We start from the raw sequence: 18,787 nt of genomic DNA, 5'->3' as shown, positions 1-18,787 counted from the left end.
TTGAGAGGGTGGTATCAATTAACTATGTTATCTATGAAGCCATACTTGCGATTACTACCACTTCACAATTTATCATTAACACATTTGGCAGATTTTTTTTTTCCAAAGTAACATTTATTTAAAGGTTAATCAAAATTCTTAGAACAGCATTTATTATAATGTGATTTCTGATAATTGACTAAATCAGTGGCTCTTAAGAAAAACACCCTTGTCTCGGTCCTGCTCGGTATACACCACAGTGCCATTTGGGGAAAAGAAATACACACTAGAAATGTTCATTTCAGACCTCGTCATGGAAGATCATATATTAATGTAATCAGGTGGTACATTTACATGCTCATTAGCAATCCATCATTAGTCCAAATGCTCACTATTAGGAATAAATGTACAACGAGTTATTCAGAATACCCAGAAATAGTATTTCTTATTTAAACATTCAGAATAAGCTGACTGAAATAAGTGCACACCTTGAATTTGAACTTTCAAGTCACATCACTAAAGTCAATCAATTATGTCAGGACACTCTTCTATAATAATCTCAATTATAAAACTCTTGCCCCTCCCTTAAGGCATGCAGTGGTGGGGGAGAGTTCTGATATCTAAATCTTTTTAATTCACTGTAACTGCAAAAATTCCTGATGAAGTGTGTGTTTAAATTTTATGCTTTAATACATGGCATGCCACTAAAAAACATATTAGTTATGCTTTATGCTATTTAATCATATGTCAAAATCTGTAAAATCTGTTCTAGCATGCTAAGGTAATTTAACTGCAATTAATCAATCAAAGAAATAAATAAAATGTAATAAATGCCAAATAATGTAACGTCTTTAAAAACAAACCACTACATACACATTTATTCTAAAAATACTTATTAGCCAACACCACTGAAGGAAAAACAGAGTGAAAGTTAGATTTACTGAATCTTCTTCCCATTAGTAGCTAGCTCGCTCTAAACTTACAAATGGTTTAAAAAGGTCTTTGGCATGTTCTGGCTTTCCAACTAAAATGTGAGCAACCTGAGGGTCAAAATCCTTCATTTTTTTTATCCCCTGTGCCTAACACAATGTCTTAATTATAACAGGTGTTCAGTATTTATTGGATGAAAGAATGAATGATTCAAATATGCACAGACTAGATTCCTTCATCATAATGTTTAGGACCTAGGAAAATAGTCCTACTTTTCCTTCTGGCAAAAATCGTATATTATACTTTATTGGCATTTAACTAAAGTTAGTGTCACTTTCTCCATTAATTCTTTCCTTTTTTCATAGAGTCAGTTAGGAACCAGCAAGGAAGGTTGGTGATGTGTTTTTGTACTTCTTCCTCCAAATGAAAACAGTGATTTTCTCTTCAGGGATGTAATTTAACAGTTTGATGGATACAGTTTTGGACCAAGACTAGGAAGGCCAATTATAAGTCCTGGGTCCAGTCAGCAAGAATTCATTAAGCATCAAGTACATTCCCCACACTATGCTACAAATATACCAAAGGAGTCAAAACATGCCCCTGTTTTCCAGACCATAAATCAGAGGAGAAGACACATACGTGTTCATTCAACAAGCACTACCGACTACACTTTACTCCATGCAAGGCACTGAAGGGGAGGAGGACAGCCAACAAGTCTCAGTTCTCAACAAGGGGCTATCAAAGAAAGGAACCAGTAACTGTATGTCAAGCAAAAAGTCATGAATATCTTTGAAAAAATACAAACTAATTCTCATTGGAACCCTAGAAGAGAAAGCTGGTGAAATCATGGAAGTCTTAAGGAAACAGGTGGCATAAAAATAGATCAAGAGAATCTCCCAGATAATGTAAATTATAGTACATTCACTAATGACAATGTCACTAATGACAAGGATTGAAAGTAAGGGTCTATAAGTTTTCAGAGCAAGTTATTTGCTTTCTTGATAATGACTGAATCTATTTGTTCTTCTCATCAAATTCGTTTTGGTGACATAAAATGATAACTTTTAGATTAATGACCAACCAGTCAGTACAAGGAACACTGAAGAATTTGCCTTTAAAGTTTCCTGATGAAAACTGTAGCTGAGAAATCTCAAGACTGAAATTATCACAAGGATATTACAATAAACAAGACTTGCCCCTTCCACCACTACCCCACTCACCCACATGTGGCTATTGAGCACTTGAAATGTGACTAGTCCAAACTGAGTTGTGCCGTAAGGGTAAAAATATACACTGGACTTCAAAGACTTAGTTACAAAAGAAAATGTGCCAATAATTTTTATACTCATTACCTGTTGAGATAATAATATTTTTGGACACATTGAGTGGAATGTGTATATCATTAAATTACTTCCACATGTATCTTTTTACTTTTTACTGTGGATACTAGAAAATTATTGAACTGTGCTAGTCTAAAGGCATTTTGAAGAAGAATAATTTTTTGAAGTGTTTCATGCTAGAAAGGATTCAGCAACATGCACTGGCATTTTAATATGATGATCAGATACAAAAATTTTATGTAACAAACCACTCAATACATTCCTCCCCAAAACCCACAGTTAGGAAACAAGAGCGTCTCTCTTGATGAACTGAATCTCCTGCCCAACTCTGATCTGATAGTGAGTGGCATCCGTTTTTACATCTCCCTTTTTCTCTGACTGGCAGAACGCCTGAGTCTAAAATTCGAGTTACTCAACTTCAGGCTTTTTTGCAGGAAGGCCTTGAATTTCTGGTTCAGTTTAATCCCACCCCTTACTTCTTACTTGGCTTGGTTCTGCTCCTTACTGTATGCGTCTTACTGAAAGTTATGAAAAAGCTTTTTGGAACTAGGAAGAGTTAAATAGCAAATAAGAAAGCGAGTGAGCCTCTGACTATGGTGTAATCAGTAAGAGGCCACTCTCCAGAGACTCACTATGTCTGTGGCCCTTCTCCCTGTTACAGGTGTGAGGCAGAATGGATCTTTAGCAGTACCAGGCCAGTACTCACATTTGGGATCATAAATACAGAGCGGGCCCCATCCAAGGCTGTCACCCAACCCAAGGGTCAGTGAGATAGACAGGCATAACATTTGAAGGGCACAGTGAGTTCTGCAGTCCCAGGCAGCTGTAGGTAACATGGTCTCACATCAGGCAGAGGAAGGAGCGACTACCTGAATACCTAGAAATCAGGAAAGGCGTGGTCATTATCAGATCTGATCCCATTCTGTAAGCCACCACAGTGCGGACTAAAGACAGAGACAGCATCCAAAGATCCAAGGAGACCTAGCAGAGACCTAGTCCCATAAGAAGAGAAAAGGGGATAATTTCTGTGACTGTGAGGCCACACAGGCCCCTGGGGCTAGGCTCAGAGTCAGGCCCTCCCAGACCCAGTGCACTACAGAGACTCGAGCTGAGAATGAGCAGTGGGCCTAGCAGTTGTTAGTTGGGCCACCAGATGTACCCACGGAGGGAGAAAAAGTCAGAGGCTCTAAATATGCTTTCTATTGTCATTGGGTTTGGTCCAGGAACTGATCGGATTGGCTACAGGTGGGAGCATAAGTACATTCAGCTCAATTTTGTTCAGGTACGCACAGGGCAAGGAAGTCAAATGGTGGCAGTGCCTCTCTCCTTACAAAGTGGAGGAATTACATTGGTGCTTATTCAACTCTTATTCCAAAATTAATGTTTCAAGGATATGTAGGCTACCTAGAAAAAACCATTTCAGAGCTTCCCAAATCTATGAAAAGGCCACTGCTTCCTGTTAATCCCTATACCTCTCCAAGAAAAATGCTTGTAATATTATTTAACAGTATTAACAGAACCAGACTCACATGGTACAATCTTAAGGTTGTAGGAAAAGTACACAACATGTGGAATGTTACATAACTTTAAGAGTCCTTATAATAAATACATTAAAAAATAAGAATAAGTAATAATTTTCTAAGATATACAGAGATAGGATAGGATACAGAAAAGATCATGGTCATATAAAACTCAGGGCCACCCAGTTGGCACAAATTACCAGAAAATGAGAAAGAAATATTCTAAGTCAGCTGTATCATTGACATGGTCTGGTTTGTTTTCATAAATGGTTTTAAAGGATTTAGCACACAAATAACAAGTTTTTATTTCAGAAAATCAAAATTAATAAAATGTCAAAATAAAAAGTAGTACACAACTGGACACCACAAAAAAAGAAGAGAAAAATTCTCAGGATCTGATCAATAATAAACTCTCTGTTAAATCTAAAATGTATTATTTCTATCTTAGCAAAATTTGAAATAAAATGGATCAAGACCCCACCGCTTCATCAATTTTTTTAAAAAAAGAAGAATGAGTTCAAAAGATAGAACTAAGTGTGAATTTCACAAAGTAGACATAGGCAATTTCATATCGGCTGCTATGTTCATAAAGGTAAATGACACAAACAAAGCTGTCTAATCATACACCTTGAGACTCTATTTCAGGGAGACTCAGATTGGATTAAAAAGTCTACGGATGTTTGCTACCCAGTGAATATTCCAGTAACACACACAGGTACAGACTCAGACACCCTCCTTAGTCCAAGGGCAACTCCAAGGAGGTCTTCCTCACACTGAGAGGAGGGGTGAGTTTCTGGAACAACAAGAACAACAACAGATAACATCAAAATATTTCCAGCTTATACACTGTAAGCCCACCTAGTCATGGATTTGTGAAATACAGACACAGCCTAATAAAATTCTAAGACAACTGAGCTGTCACAATGTGACAAGAGTATAAATTCACATTGAATGGCTTTTCTAGTGCTTCCTACTAAATATGAATAGAACCAAAATATGTCTCCCAACATATCAGAAACAATATATATATTCTACTTAGTTTCAAGGGGGAAAAACTTTTATAACTTAAGAATACTCAAAATATGTGACAATCTGTCACTGAATTAAAATACATTACAGTAACAAGTGACAATGTATGTACAAAACCCACTGCAGCTCTGTGTTCGTCCTCACACACAAAGGCTAGTTCTAAACAGGTCAGAGTAAAGCTCTGGCTGACGGGGGGTTGATGGCAGGACAGGACCTGAGATGAGCCAAAACTGTGTGTAATCCAAAGCTCATTGATACTTAAATTTGGAATAGGTCTTTGAACTTACATCTGAACATGTCGTGAGAACATGAGACTCCTGTTACTGTATAGAGGCTCATCCTTACAAAATGTTTGCCTTGTACGGTGACGATATTTTACTGAGGCCTTAACGAGCAGGGCACGTCGCTCTGTGCGGTAAGGGTGGAGGAGGGTTACTCACAAGCCTCCTGCAAGTCCATTACCACTAATACATGCCTCTCAAATAGAAGCAGGGCCTGACTGGGAAGTTGTAGGAGACAAAGGAGCAGCAGAGACATTGCCTCTGGACTTGGGAATAAGGTACTCCTCCATACATATACCCCATAGTACTTTCCATTAACTGAGTATTATTACAATGTATTGTAACTGGCTATTTCGTTCCTTGTATCTTCCACGAAATTGCAAGATTTTTAAGAAAAACCATTTGATTTTGAAATAATTAAAAATTCACAGAAAGGTGCAAAGAAAGGTCCTGTGCCTGTGCTGTGTACCCTTCCCCCAGCCCCTCTCCCCACTCCCAGTGTTAACATCTTGCGTAACTACAATAGCAAAACCAGGTAATTAACATTGGTACAATCCATAAAGCTTATTCAGATTTCACCAGTTATGCATGCCCTTATTTGTATGTGTGTGTGTATGTGTGTAGCTGTATGCAACTTTATCACATGTGTAGCTTTGAGTAACCACTTCCACAATCAAGACACTGAACTGTGCCGTCACCACAGACTCCCAGTGCTACCCTTTCAGGTCCACACCTACTCCCTCCCCTCCCCTCTCACCCCTGGCAACCACTAATCTGTCCTCCATCTCTGTAATTATGTTATTTTATGAATGTTATACATATGGAAACAAGCAATAATATATCTGTTTAAGGTAAACTCTTTTCATGCAGCACAATTTCCTTGAGGTTCATCCAAGTTGTTGCCCATAGCAATAGTTGATTACTAGTTATTGCTAAGTAGTATTACATACTATGGATATATCACTGTCTGTTTAACCATTCATCCATTACAGACATTTAGGTATTTCCAGTTTGGGGCTATTAACTAATACAGTTGTTATCAATATTCATGTACAAGTTTCAGTGTGAAAATAAATGGCAAGATTTTTAAGGGGATAGGTTGTGTCATATTCATCACTGTACCTCCAACACTTTATAGAACACACAGTAGGTACTCAAAATACTTGCTGAAGGAATGAATGAAAGAACCACAAAATTGCCTCTAAATGGCAGGAAATAAAACAGAGCTCATCTTGTGGAAAAAACGTAATTAGTTGGGAGGGAAAATATCAGCAAGAGGTCCTGGAAGTTGCACAGACAGTTTAAAGACTTTAGCAGTGTTCCAAAGTACACACACACACACACAAACACACACACACACTTCAATTCCAACATTTTTCACTTTGTTTCAAGTATTGAGCTTCATGTTAAGATAGTGTTTGAATTAATAAGCTATGGTTAAACATTTTTAAGAAACAATTGGAGAGACTTCCTATCCAGCCAAGACGAATTAAGAGGGGCTGGATGTACCCTCCTTCCTAAAACAACAACAACCACCAAACTCTGACAAACTATATGAAACAGTGATTTTTAAGACACAGGACATCAGGCAACAAAGAACAGTTATCCCTGAGAGATGAGGAGACAAGGAGGTGAATCTTACGAATGTCCTGCTTACTGTCTTGAGGGTTTCTTGGCAGTGGCACAGGGAGGGTAACTCAAGGGACACAAACTCCCTGAGTTGAGGAAACAGAACTGAAGGCATGGCAGAACAGGGTGGCTACAGTTCACGGGTCAGAGCACGTGGCAGAGAGCTGCTGCACAGAGAAAGCTCTCCTAAGACCTGCAAAGAGTCCCACTCGGGAGTTTAGCAGAGTATTGATCTGGGCAAATGTGTGAGGAAACTACCCGAGGCTGGGTATTCCTAACCCTAAGGAATAAATGGATCTAAGCAATGATCAATACCTGCTAACAGCTCAAGTAGAGAGAGAACCAGTAGTTTTGCCCAGCCTTCTCCAAATGAATCTGGTCAGGTTCCTAGTCTTAATTACCAACTAATAGGATAGACATGGGACAGAGGAGCTTATTAAACAACTCCACAGGAATGCATCAGCAAATACAAACTATGGAAAGCTCTACAAGCACAATCCAGTTTTCTCAACAAATAAGGAAAAATAAATACACTGAGGGGGAAACCTATAGATTAAAAGAGAAGAGAAATATCAACCAATTGCGAAGTATGGATCTTATACGTATTCTGTTTCAAACAGTACAAAGTAATTAGAAAAAATTTTGAGGCAACTGAAAAAACTTGAATATTGATTGTACCTATTTGACAACAATAAGAAATATTGACTTTTTCAGTGTGGTTTATTTTTTAGATGTGGCTCATTTTCTCAATTTAAAAAAAAGTCCTAATCTTTTAAAGATACCTACTGAAATATTAAAGGATGAAGTGATGTCATGTCTGGGATTGGCTTCAAAATAATTTGGGATGCGGTGACAGGTGGTAAGGGGATATGATGAAACAAAGTTGCCTACAAGACAATAATTGTTGAAGGTAGGTGTAATTGTATGCAAGTTCATACCGTTCTCTCTACTTTTAAATATGTTTGGAATTTTCATATAACAAATTTAGATAAATAAACTTAAAAACACACAAATAAATACATAATTGAGGTGGTAGTTAAGGACTCAGAGGTCACAGTCTGAATGAAAACAATTTCTCAGACACAGAGAGATCAGAGATGATATTTTACAAGGACACTGAAGACTGTGATTTGTCGGATTTCCTTACTGGAGGACCATGTGTTCTCCATACAGAACACTGTCTTTTAAGCAAGGGTAGACCTTCTCTCTGAAAACCTGACAGTATACAAGTGGTTGACTATCTAAGACACCAAAAGATATCAAAGGAGACCAAAAAACTGGGTCTATAAATATGATTGTTACTTCTTCCTGTTCTTTCAATAAGGTGAGGTGTGTGAGAAGTCTAATAGAGTATGTTGACTGCTGTCCTTCCTACAGCATCCTTGCAACAGAGCTCATTCCATTCAGTTTGGCCATTCCCATGTCTACCGTTTGCTTAACAACTCCACTTACTGCTCACACTTTTTAGTTTCTGGGTTTTGAGGTGAGGGGAAAGGAATCTTTGGAGATGTCCAAAATTCTTTCTCAAGTCAAATAATTCATTAGAAAGTATGTTTTATCTACAAACTGTTTTTCTTTTTCTTTTTTTTTTTTTTTGACGGTAGGAGGGATATTTTGAGTAGCTTGTCCAAGGTTCTGCCAAAAGAAATCTCCTCTCTCTTCTTACCGTATCTGAATCCTACCCTCCAAAAGGATATGCCCGAGCCCAATAAAGGGAGCTCCTAAGAGGATGAGTGTTATATCTTCCATTTAAAAAAATTCCTCATGGTCTATAGTTCAATATCCTACAAATAACCAATATGCTACATATATGCAAGAAATGAGTTGATTTACTGATTTTTTTTAAATGTAATTTTTAAATTCTCAGTATTTTGGGTAATTATTCTGTCTATAATACTACTGTAGTACTATTATTAAAATATCATCATGTATCCTAATGTTCATCTTCATTAAATGTCTGAAAAGGCCCTGGGAACAGATTTAAAACCTGATGTGTGCTTTGGGAGCAGAATCAACTTTGGGGGATCAAGGCCAGTGAGCATTTGTGTAGGCTGGTTACATTTTGGGAAATATTTGCAAGGATGTATTGCAGAAATTGTAAGTGAACTTTTCAAAATATTTATCACCACAGTTAGAACTTTTATTAAAGTGTTTTTCTTTTTAGACACAGTCTTGTTTACAATGGCCATTTTAAAAGTTGCTAGTCTGAGCTTATAAAACAATATTATAATGTCTTCCCATCAACTGTATTAAAAACACTTATCTTTGGGAAATGTTATAAAAAATTTCATTACAATGATAATTTAAATATTAAAGCAAATATAAAAAATGATATTGTGTGATAGAATACCAAAGGATTAAAAATTCTTTGCGAGAGGGTATTTTAATTTCTGATAAAAGCAAAATATAGTACAGTAACCACTAGTCACATATGGCCTATGTAAATTTAAAGTAATTAAATTTAAATAAAATTTAAAATTCAGTTTCTCCATTGCACAAGCCAATTTCAAGTGCTCAACAGACACATGTGGCCACTGGTTACCATACTGGACAGTGCAGATAGAGAACATGTCCATCATCACAGAAAGTTCTATTGAATAATGATGGTCTTTGTTAGAGAGGCCACTACTGATGAACTGATGTGCATATATCAATTTATTTCTATTGTCATTTTCTCTTTGGTATAGGAGGTTGAATTAAACCTATCAAATTTAAATGATTTTTCTGGAAAATCTATATTCTAATGTAAATATTTAAAACTGTGCCACAGGCACTGCAGTGTAGATTTTCTTTTTCCTCTCGCTATAAGGAGAATGGAATTTTTTAAAATTCCATTTCCTCAAGATAAGGAATTATAACATTAGCTAGTTTTCCCTATTTGCATTTTCTTTCTTTATAATGATCTATTCTAACCATGCACTGCTTCCGAGTTTACCCAGCAATTGCCACCAATTACCTTTATTTTGTGGAAAGGAATTCCTAGTTTAGAGGGCAGTACTTCAGGCCTCCAACTCCACACTTTTGAAGTTTGTAACTAGCACAAAAAAAAAAAAAAAAAAAAAACCCTCACAGCCTAGCCAGGTTCTCCGACCAGGTGAAGGGTATGTCTAATTTAGCAGAGAAACTGTGAGTGAGATCATCTCTGTCATTCATGCTTAGCAAGGAACCAGGCTGCAGAGCAAAGTCAGAAATACAACAGTAACAAAAGTAAATACAAATAATATGAAAAACTCCCAAACCACAGGGCTAAACCAGCTGCATTTAAATGCAACTCCTGAAAACCTTGATGAAAAGTAATATGTCTGTGTTTAAAAGACTAGTTAAACCACATAGCTGACGCAAATGGTAAAAAAGATCTATAATTACATGAGTATACTTTTAAGTATTTCCTTAAAAAGTAAACTATAATGAATAATCATTTAGCATTGAAAATAATTTGATTTTAAAAGTAGAAAGGTCAAATATGAAAAACATAATAAAGTCCAGGTAAAGAAATACTTGATAGAACAATCCAATTATTTTAGAAATGGATCTTTCTCCAGAATAGCATATTGTTTCGAAACTAAATTTCCATAGTAGATTCCATAGTTCCTGAAAATTAATTAGAGCCTTGAAATTAGCTACAGAAATGTACCTTAGCTTGGGGACAAAACAAAAAGAAAGAATGAATGAAAATAATATGCCAACCTCCCAAACCGTTCTGCCAACAGATTTTTGCATTTTAGAAATTACACTTGCTTTCAAGATTCTTTGGGTCATTTAAATACTTAACCTCATCTCTTTGCTCACTTGCTCACTCCCCAAGCAAGTCTAAAACCAAATAAATTGCTATAAATGTTTACCAACAAAGTATTATTTTCCAAGTCATTTTTCTTAATTTTTGAAATTTAAAAAGTCTTATTACAATTAGGTAACTACTCCTGGCACAAGGCCTCTGAAACATTGTTTCTCAGACACTAATGGGTCTTGGAAAAGTTTGAAACTCTTAATTCATTAAGACTTTGAGTAGCTGTTTTGTACCTAAGAATGAGAATTGATGGAGAAGTTGGGACTACACACATAATTTTATCAAATATGATGAAAACGTAAGGGTTTTGTTATGATGCATGTAACAATCAAGAACCTGCTTCTTTTTAGCAAGCTCCTAAAAAGTACCTCCCATATAATTATTAAATAAAAACACTCACTTATTCAGTACTCAGCTAGCTTTTAAACTCTGAATAAGAGAAGTACACAGTGAGAGAGGTACTTACATGGTTTCCTTGGATACTGGATGATGCCATTCAGGTCTATGTTTTTATCTGAAAGTGGGGCCCTGTGGAGAAATTAGGCTTGGTGAGTGGCTGTTTACACATAGCAAGTAAATAAGAACTTTGTTTATTTTACAAAGCACTTTTGATTTTGACCCAGATTTCTTCTTCTCATCACACCCAACCCTGGTAAACGGCAATAAAAATATGGTAGAACAGGTACTTTGCACAACTCTTTTTAACACCACTTAAGAAATCATAATTAATAAAGCAAAAGCTCCGAATGCCATGGCTAAGCACATTACTCCTTGGGCTGCTTTATATATCTTGACTACTATATTTATGTCAGATGTATCAATGAACACTGCCTGCCTCTCTCTTTTCCTTCAAGAGGAATTGCTCTCAAAGCATCAATAAGGAAATTACTCTAAAAAATTCACATAAATGATATATGTCCTTACCGTAATCAAAGAGTAAGAGAACTCTAGCTTTAGCCCGCTCCTAAACACCCAAGTTTCCACAGACATTAGCTGCCATTTTAAATGTCGTAGTGGGATCCCCGATTCCCAATCGTTTAAGTGCTATGAGCATACAATTTTGACATTCAGTCTCTCAGAACTACATGCTTTCTAATTTTGGTAGCATGATTAATCCCCCCTATGTGATGAGTTTTAACCTTCTAATATTTCTTTGGATCAAAAAGAACAAATGAGCTACAGCAAAGAATGGCAACTAACTTTAATGCTTAACACAATTTAATAACCTGAAATGAAGTAAATGTGTGTTATGCTTCCATTAAAAAGTTTCCAGCCACAATTAATTGAACAAAAACTCGTCTTCTTCCAAGATTTTTCTTGGAAATGTAATTTTAAAGTCTGTGTGAAATAAGAAACTTACTTTTTACCATATGAAAGCAATCTCATTTTTCAGGAATGATTTTTGGATAGACTTCCGATTTGATATTTTCCATTTGAACTAGCAGCGAAGGAGCTAGTAAGGGGGGGAGGAGAGGAAAGCAATTCTGTGTTCTTTTGCCAGCACTGACAAAGGTCTGGTTGTCAGTGATACCTTTACAGCTAAATTTACTCCAGAGTGACAGGAACAGGTGCACCTCGGCCTGCCAGACACTTGTGCACAGGGATCACGCATCTTACGGCTTGACGATCAAGGGGGGAAAGCCTGGGTCCTCATAGAAAAGGAGAGGAGGCAAAGGAAGCCCAAACTGGGGGGTTTCTCTTCAAAGCCAGCTGGTCTGGCTTTATTCTACAGGAATTTTTTTACCTGTCAGAGTTTGGACAACAAAGCCCTCAGCAGGTGCTGACGGGTACAACTTCCTGGAGAAGCAGAAAGGCGCTGGTGAGTTTCAATTGCCAAAATATATTTTTTAATCTCTAAAAGTTGATTTTGTTATCTTGGAAGAGGCACTGCTGAGGTACCTACATTCAGAAAGCTGATGAGACCACTGGAATCAGAGCCAAGTAACTCAACAGTGAGTTTTCCTGGTGTAGAAACTAGGGCTGTTACCATTTGACAATTTTTTAGAGTGAAAAAAAAAAAAAAAAGTTTTTTTTAAAAGAAAATACTTCATATTTTAAATGTTGGTCTCTTTCATTACTATCTTCAGTATCTGAAAGATGAAGAATTAATTATATATATGATACTAGACTATTCAAATAAATACACAAATATCATTTCGTCTCCTTTTTATCTAATTCTGTCATAATCTACTCATTCTAAATAAAATGTTATTTTTCAATATATCTCCAAGTAAAAATGTGAAATGGTACATGCTCTTTTCAAAAGTGTCATGGGCTAGAATTTTTTATGCATACATGTGACAGGAATATGATTAGAGAGAATATGAAATTAATTTTATTTTTAATACAATTTTAAAACATGTATTGCACAGAATATTTAATAATTAGAAGTGGCAACATTTTCTCATTACAAAGAGTTTCTTCAGAGAAAAATCTTCAGAATAAACAATCAACACACTACTAAAGCATGTTTTTACGTCACTGATTTCCAAAATTAGTACATTTATATAATTGGTATTTTTATTTTGTGAATTCAAAAGTTTAGGCAAAAATATTTTTTTTCAGAATAGGATTTTAATTAATGCAAAATATGGAAAAATGAGACCACATGTTAGGACATATTTTTAAAAAGTGATTCTATTTCAAGGACTCATTCTTTTAACTATGCTTCACAGCATTTCTCTACAAATTGTTGTATTATAGCAAATTGAAAACATTTAAGCAAGTAGGGAGCTTAAAGCTAGGGACTATACATAGTAAACATATGAAACCATTTTAATAACCAAAATCCATATTCACAAGTAACACGGACTAATGAATGTAAAGGATGCGCAGCATACCTTGATTGAGAATGCTATAAATTATTATGCATAAAATCAATTTTCTGGGCTGTGGGGGGCAAAACTGGTGCTTAAGAAGAGAAATGTTCCTACCAATATAAATTAACACTATGAGGCAATTGTTTTATTCGGACAATCCCATAAATAATTTTCAATCTACATGCTTAACACATTGTCGCATAGTGGGAAAATAATAAGATCTGATTTTTTTTAATGACCACTGTTATCTAAAACAACTTTTGTATCAATGATGACACAGAGATGTCACAAATTTATATGTATCATACTCTTTCAGACTAACCTAATTGCTGTTTAAAATTATGAAATATTTGTGGTTTAAAAAGTTACCAGAAATTATCCACCCCACCAAAAAAATCTAATATTTTTAAAACACAATCTTATCTACATTTTAATGAAACCATATTTTGAAACCTCAAAACTCAAATCTGATTTTCATTAAAATTATGACATGTAGAATATGGTTCATAAGATTAAAGCATATTTTATTTTTTAAAAAGGAGTGTACTTATTGTGGTTTCAAACTATTTTTATGTGATATTTTGTCATCCTTGTTCTATTGATTCTGGCACCTGAGTAACCATGGTCACTGAAATTTTTAGATAACTTCATTAGTCTCTTAAAGAATGAATATGTATTCCACGCAGTTCATAAATTTTTTTGTTTACCTGGTCTGTTAAATACTATATTCTGAAAGAATCAAAGTACTCGATTTTAAAGATGACTAAGTACTGCAAAACTGAACATACACTTTTAAGTCAACTTCGAAATTACATTTGTTAAGTTTTTGTGTGCAATACAATTGGCTATAATTATAAATACTGTTTGTCATTAACACTAAGTATAAACAATACAAAAGCTTCTTCCAAATTATTTTTTATGACTCTTGTGAATTATTTAAGTGTGACTGAACCTATTAGAAACAATGTTAGGTATAGCCCAAATATTTCTAAATAACTAAAATTTATAATTTTAACCCTGCCCTAAATTGTTGACTTAATCTAAAATTCTATGATATTCTCTTTTACTTATGAGAAAAAGCTTTAACTCCTAGTTCGACATGCAACTACATGTTTGTCCTTTCTGATAAACTTTCAACTTTCATGTCAGTAAAATACCTATGCCAACGCCCGCAATGTATGGGAATGGTTTCTTCTAATAAGCCTTAGTTAGAAACTTGGCTTAAAGTTGCAATGACTAAAAGTTTACTTGTAAAACACATGCACTTTAAGCATGATTTGCAATACATCTTCATATCTTAAGGACAGCTTATAGTGGAGAAAAATTAATTATTCTCCCCTTTCAGAAAGACATTTGAAAACCATTTTGTTTACCTTGTATATTCATAGGGAAAATCTTGGTTCTCCCGGCAACTAACGTCAATAAATTTTATTCTGAATATCAATCTATTTAATTTCAGGACAAAGAAGTTTCCAGCTAAAATGGTTTACTTGTAAGTATTTAAAGAAACAAAAATATTTTGGCAGCTTTTTATGTATCTCCTCATTGACCAGCCACCTGACTGACAGCTGTCAACTGTCTGTGGGCCAAATGTAACCCAGTAAAGATAAAAATTACATATTACTCATCCCTGTTGATAATACCTGGTGCCAGTAGGTTTTCAAATAGGAATAACTAGACTGTAGATATAAAGAGGTAAAAGAGGAATCATTTTAATTGCTTACCATGCCTCCTTTGTCACTAACTTGTTTCCCCTTCTTTTTCGTATTATCCCATTTCTCTCAATGTCCATATATCACACCTACAAAGAGTTAATTTCCTTAAGGAAACTTCAGATGTAAGTAACAAGTCTGTGGCCATGAAAATACTAAGCAGCCAGGTAATGATGGCCACACGTTTCTTTCAATCAAATCTCCTTTTAAGCTCATGGAATCTTTGAAAGAGTCTTTGAAGCTTTCAACTACTCATTTTAAAGAAAATGAAACAGAAGCACAAAAATGATATTTACCCAAGGTCACCAACCTGAGGATGTAGATGTAGACTTGGATCTGTCTCACAACTTCATGATTTTTTTTTTTCTGTTAGACTTAAAACATGTGGACTGTAAAACTATAAGTAAAAAAGAGCACATGGAAAATTAATGTGAGTTACATTTCTTTGGAGAACCATTTTCAGTTACCAAATTTATTACCTCACTAGAGAGATACAATTTTATCAGAGCATATTAAAATGTAGTTTTAACAAAGAGCAAAAATACGTTAAAATATCTATGGTATAAATTCTTTTTTAGTTTCTCTTCACCATTTAAACTGATTTCCAAACTGAAAATATTTATGGTGTATATGAAGTAGCAGAAATAAAATATAATCAATGGCAGCATATATGTTTAGAAGATGAATACAGAAATGAAAAGTCTGGTTGAAATTTATTTTATATATTAGGGGATAATTAAAAATACCAAATATACCAAAGTATAAGCATATGTATAATACTGAAGTGCAGAATATATTAAACCTTCACATAACTGACTCAACAACTAACTAGCTTGTGTATGTATGTGTGTTAATAACTAAACCTCTCTGGACCCCAGAGGCTTCATCAGCAAGTGTTTCCTAACAGCTAAGAAATTCTATAACTCAATAATCCTGTATTAATATAAGTATCTGATACTTATTCATATAATTATTAATTATATTAATAAAAATTTATATTGCTATAATTTTTTGATAATGTTGCACAACACACTGATTCAAGGTCATGAAAATATATTCGAATTTTTTCTGACCCTTCAGAAAAGAAATTGTTTAGGAGATACCTACCACGTTCTGAATTTAAAGTAATTTATATTAACCCTGGGCTTTGGAGAAATATTTGCCTTTGAGAAGTGTTTGCTTAAAATCCAGACTTGGAAATGAATTTTTTTAAAAAGGAGTGGGGAGCTTAAAACATTGATATAGGATACGGGAGGAAAATGTGGGCAGGGTTTCCCTGCAAGGAATTCATCTAAAATAATCTCCAACGGCTCTATGATACCATTTAGCAACTAAATTATATATCTAAATTTACAAATGAATTTGCTTATTCTATTACATTTAGTCCAAATCAACATTAGTCATTAATCAGCAAACCATTTAACAATATGCAATAACAGTATGCAAATCAATTGCAAGCAAAATAATCAGTACAATAATATCCATTTCTAACAACTGAGAAAGACAGGGGTGTCATAGCAAAATATGCAAAAATCACAAGACTTTCAAATAAATTCAATCATCTCCCTGCATCTCAAAGGGGTGTTAGTGAAACTGAATGACTTTTCCCTCATCTGCCTTTGAAGGATCATAAATGTTTTCCCCTTAGAGCTGAAGACTGCTGTCCAAAGAGCACCAGAGCAGAAGTAGGCAGCTAAACTGCAGTCTCTGTTTCACTACTTAAGTCATTTTGTAACTGGAAACAACTCCTGTAACCTCTGTGAGGCTATTGAATAGATGAGACTCTTTGCTGGGCTGTGTGTAAATCATAGGAAAGGAAGTTTTAGTCATCCGATAGAAGGGGTTTCCTCTGCTGGGTGTGAAGTCCCAAAAGGATTCTAGGACATACTGGTGGGATTCTGCCTGCAATGGCATGCCCTGCCCTTTCCCTATTGCTGTAAGTAGCCCACCATGTCAGCATTCCAGATACTTAAAACACCAGTATTAACCTATGAAATCAGCAGGCAAAACAAAATCACTTTGTGATACACTACTGTCCGGCTGGCCATATTTTTCCCACTTGGGTAAATGGAACATGAAAGGTCTTAGCCTCAAAATGATAATATCACTCATAGCTTTGAACTTTTCAGTGTATTCTATAAGGCTGAGTTGACACAAAGGACTTAATGGTCATTTAATGTTTTCAGTTTTATGAAATGGGAGACTTTAAAATTTTTTTTACTGAAGTATAGTTGACTTACAATGTTGTGTTACAGGTGTACAGCAAAGTGATTCAGTTATACATACATATATATTCTTTTTCAGATTCTTTTCCATTATAAGTTATTACAAGATATTGAACATAGTTCCCTGTGCTATACAGTAGGGAGACGTTTTTTAACCAAAAAAACATTCACTACACTCACTGCTGTAAGCCAGCATGTGAATATGTTTGTTCGCGTCAGAAAAACATTGGTACAAGAAACAGGCGTGGCAGAGAACCCCTAATCTGAAGTGTTATAAATATCTGGATCCAAGAGAGGTTAATGGAAGCAGCTGGGTATGGAGAGAGGTTCAAAGGCTGGGAGTGTGGATCCCTGTGTTGCCTGGGATGCCTGTGTTGTAAAGGCCCCTCATGCCTAGTAATTACTCGGCAGACAGAGGTAATTACAAGGACATAAGGAACATTTGTATTGATTGAACGCCTCTTTCGTGAAAAGTCACATTTCTTAAGTGATCAAGAACAATGCTAGTCCTGGGTTTAGGGAATCTAGGCTCACAGCAGCTGGCAGTCACTGAAGCATGCACGTGTTTGTAGGCCAGTTGTCACTAAAGGTAGAGGTTCCTGGATCCAAAGCTCATTTTACAGGTTTTGCCAAGATTCTGGAATCCAAGGAGCATATTCCACCCAAGAAAAGATAAGCACTACCCCTCAGATAAGTGAAGATGAAGAAGTGAACAGAAATTTAAGAGAATTAGGCCCTCACACTGTTTAATCAGTTTTCTAATTACCATGGGCAGAGTAGATGTGACACACGTCTTTTTTTTTTGCTTGTTTATAATATGAACCTAGACAGGCAATGGAAAGATTCGTACCATTTTGAACTCTCATTCTTACTATTTTGAAAGGCATTCACTAACTTAAAAGCTCCATAAAACTTGTTAAGATGAGTTGGGAGAACAGGAACAAGTAATGGAGAAAAGGGAAGGTTATGGCATTAGGACTTCACAGATTTTACGCTTACCCCTACATTAAGGCAGTGGCTCGCAAAGAAAACGTACATTAAGAGACAGCGGAGGAGCTAGTTAAAATGCAGATTCCTGCGGCTGAGGCTCAGCGGGCCTGCAGTGGGGGCCAGAAATCTGCGCACTCTGATAAACTGTTCTCTGTGCTCAATTGTTCAGTCCTCACTAGAGCCTTCTCTCCTTTAAGAGGGCAGTTCTGGTGCTCGCTTTGGCAGCACATATACTAAAATTGGAACGATACAGAGAAGATTAGCATGGCCCCTGCGCAAGGATGACACGCAAATTTGTGAAGCATTCCATATTTTTAGGGAACGAAACTGAGTTATTTGTGGTGAGGTGGATGGACCTAGAGACTGTTATACAGAGTTGAAGTAAGTCAGAAAGAGAAAAACAAATACTGTATGCTAACACATATATATGGAATGTAAAAAAAGAAAAAAAGGTCATGAAGAACCTAGGGGCAAGACGGGAATAAAGACGCAGACCTACTAGAGAATGGACTTGAGGATATGGGGAGGGGGAAGGGTAAGCTGGGA

At 35.7% G+C, this 18,787-nt stretch overlaps 1 protein-coding gene, 1 long non-coding RNA gene and 1 other non-coding gene across 9 annotated transcripts in view; 2 read left to right on the top strand and 1 right to left on the bottom strand.

Moving 5' to 3' along the window:
• Positions 1-4,350: 4,350 nt before the first annotated feature.
• Positions 4,351-11,512, bottom strand: LOC103010262 (uncharacterized). The gene is made up of 3 exons (XR_452030.2): positions 11,420-11,512; positions 10,962-11,023; positions 4,351-4,562 (listed from the first exon to the last, which is right to left on the bottom strand). It is a non-coding gene; the product is annotated as an uncharacterized LOC103010262 (long non-coding RNA).
• A 609-nt stretch (positions 11,513-12,121) lies between these two features.
• MEF2C (myocyte enhancer factor 2C) overlaps positions 12,122-18,787 on the top strand; it is a 166,515-nt gene continuing 159,849 nt past the window's right edge. For 3 of the 7 annotated variants that reach the window (XM_057540509.1, XM_007193025.2, XM_057540508.1), the window contains exon 1: positions 12,124-12,314. The gene's annotated coding sequence lies outside the window, so the exon portion shown is untranslated. Of the gene's footprint in view, positions 12,315-14,773; positions 14,807-18,787 lie in introns of all 7 variants that reach the window. The other 4 variants (XM_028169264.2, XM_007193024.2, XM_057540510.1 and 1 more) reach the window with 3 other exon arrangements.
• Positions 18,451-18,557, top strand: LOC114239241 (U6 spliceosomal RNA). The gene has a single exon (XR_003624422.1). It is a non-coding gene; the product is annotated as a U6 spliceosomal RNA (small nuclear RNA).

This window comes from Balaenoptera acutorostrata, chromosome 2, assembly GCF_949987535.1.
Source record: "Balaenoptera acutorostrata chromosome 2, mBalAcu1.1, whole genome shotgun sequence".
Lineage (NCBI taxonomy): Eukaryota > Metazoa > Chordata > Mammalia > Artiodactyla > Balaenopteridae > Balaenoptera > Balaenoptera acutorostrata.
This window is presented reverse-complemented; position numbering and strand designations above follow the sequence as displayed.